Source organism: Scyliorhinus canicula, chromosome 1 (assembly GCF_902713615.1).
Source record: "Scyliorhinus canicula chromosome 1, sScyCan1.1, whole genome shotgun sequence".
Lineage (NCBI taxonomy): Eukaryota > Metazoa > Chordata > Chondrichthyes > Carcharhiniformes > Scyliorhinidae > Scyliorhinus > Scyliorhinus canicula.
The window spans coordinates 202227769-202230279 of NC_052146.1; the positions used below are offsets into that span (position 1 = coordinate 202227769).

Sequence of the window (2511 nt, forward strand, 5' to 3'; positions counted from 1 at the left end):
TCCTTCAAGACACTCCTTAAGGGCAGCACGGTGGCCTAGTGGTTAGCACAACCGCCTCACGGCGCTGAGGTCCCAGGTTCGATCCCGGCTCTGGGTCACTGTCTGTGTGGAGTTTGCACATTCTCCCCGTGTCTGCGTGGGTTTCGCCCCCACAACCCAAAAATGTGCAGAGTAGGTGGATTGGCCACGCTAAATTGCCCCTTAATTGGAAAAAATAATTGGGTAATCTAAATTTTAAAAAAAAAGAAAAAAAAAAAAGACACTCCTTAAAATCCATCCCTTTGCCCAACTTTGTTTTCATCTGGTCTAATATCTCCTTATGCGATTTGGTGTCATTTTTAAATTTCATAATGCTTCTGTGAAGGACCTGAGAATCTTCCCTTGCATTAAAGATGCTATAAAAATAAAAGTTATTGTTGTTGCTCCTGACTGTCCCATAATGGCTAACAAAATAGTTTTGCTGCAGAAATTTTTCCCCCCAGGTTTTAGGGAAGGTAGTGACACCTGCCAAAACATTAGAGGCAGTGACTTTAAACGTGTGGATCCAGTGATGTGGAAAGCACCCTGCCTTATAAATGGAAGAGCAGAGCGATGGCATGAGCATGGCAATGGCCGAGGGAGTAAAGAAACCTAACTTGGAAGTGGTACAGGCAGAAGGTTGCAGCTGACTCCAGCATTACATTTGTGTTGCACAATGAGGACCACACTCTTGGGAATGCCCTACGATACATGATTATGAAGAACCCAGAAGTAGAATTTAATGGCTCCAACATTACTCATCCATCAGAAAGCAAAATTAACTTCAGAATTCAACCAAGAGGGGGAATTCCATCTGTCGAACATTTTCGCAGAGGTCTGAATGAACAAATGTCTGTCAACATGTGCTGAATACATTTGAGGTCAGTATGAAGGAATATAAAGAGCAGCATAAACAGGAAAAAGCAATGGATCAATTGTGATAAGGCACATGCATGTTTAATATTGTACATTTTATATATTTTGAAAAATAAACAGATTAAAATAATTGGAAGAGCATTCCACAGCAGGGTGTTCTGTACCAACACAGTCCAATACCCTGAGATAAGATTCTGCACCATTTCCCTCTGCCACTCCCTCGACGTGGAAACAAAAGCAAGTTTGCCAAGTGCACTGCTCACGTTTTGCTTCCGTGAGCCGAGCTCGGAGTTGTCACTAATGGGATAAAGCCTCCTTCGACAACTGAACCTAATCCAGCTGAAAGACTGCAAAGTGACATTCAGTCTTTTGTGGTGGTCTTCATCACTTTCTCAGGGAGAATATGGCACGTCAGTGTACAGCAAATGCTGAACCTGCTGAAGAAAACTGCATCTGAGCGATAGCCACAATGTCTTACCTAGGATTCACTCAAGATCTAAGACTGCACAGAAATGCAATTATTAACGTTTGTCAAGCGGTAGCAGATATGCACCCTTGGTGCCCTGAACTGCTCATTTTTGCTACGGATTCAATTTAATTGGCTGGAAAGTGTTTCTCAAGCAATATTCAATATTCAAAGACCTTTCTCTTCTCTTTCCTCAAGCAGAGGCTGCAGTGATTTGTAGGCAGTCGGAATCAATGTCAAATCTGTGATGCTGGGTATGGTTACAAATACGCAAGATCCACACCCATCTCCCTGAACTTTAGACAATGGCCTCTGGTTACAGTATGTCTTAGAAACATGGACAGTAAGCATGGTTGAAATTGGCAATATTGATACAGCAAGGTACACTCTCCTGTGGGGGCCTTGGGGTGTTCCACCATGTTAACGGCACTGGATAAAAGCGAGAGTTTATGGTTGTTGACATAAGTGCCTCAACCATTCCTGGACGACCCTCCAATATAAGTTGGTAAGATACATAGAATGGTTGTGATGTGCTACGTGCTGCAGAACTGCTCCGGTGGAAAAAATGAATTTGGTACTCTAAATTAAATAAAAATAAAAGGCCTAATATCTGCAGCAACACCATAAATCCTCTGATACTGGGCTGGTTTGTCTTCCTGTTATTGTTTCACACTCAACTCCAACTAGCAATAGTATTTCAATATCCAGTTACAAGCACACATAATTGTAGGAACGTAGACAATGCACTGACTTAAAATACTTCTTTACCTCTTTACATTCATTGGATGCCCCCTATCTATGGTTAATACATAAACTTAATCTCTCAGTGAAATGTGAGATTTCATGTTCCTGCCCGTTGTTCCTCTACACCTATGGGAGCTGCCTCCTGTACTTCCTATTGAACAGAAGTGGTAACATAATGATTATAAGAGATCCCCATGGATAACGTGCAGTCCACCTGGGGTTTCTTTCCCTGTGTATGATTGTGGTGACAGCTTCAATCCAGCACATCCTGCTGTTTGCCCTGAACTTTAACAAAAAGAACCAAGTAAATCAATAGGTTAGCGGGTGTGAATGGCATGCAGAGGAGGGAGGAGGCAGAAAATTGGCCCATATTTCTGCGGATGCCAATTAACACTACAGTACTGCGA

The 2511-nt window shown here is 42.4% G+C and overlaps 1 pseudogene; it reads left to right on the plus strand.

The window, feature by feature from the left end:
* Nucleotides 1–602: 602 nt before the first annotated feature.
* LOC119977825 lies at nucleotides 603–1025 on the plus strand (annotated as a pseudogene).
* The last annotated feature ends 1486 nt before the right edge of the window (nucleotides 1026–2511 follow it).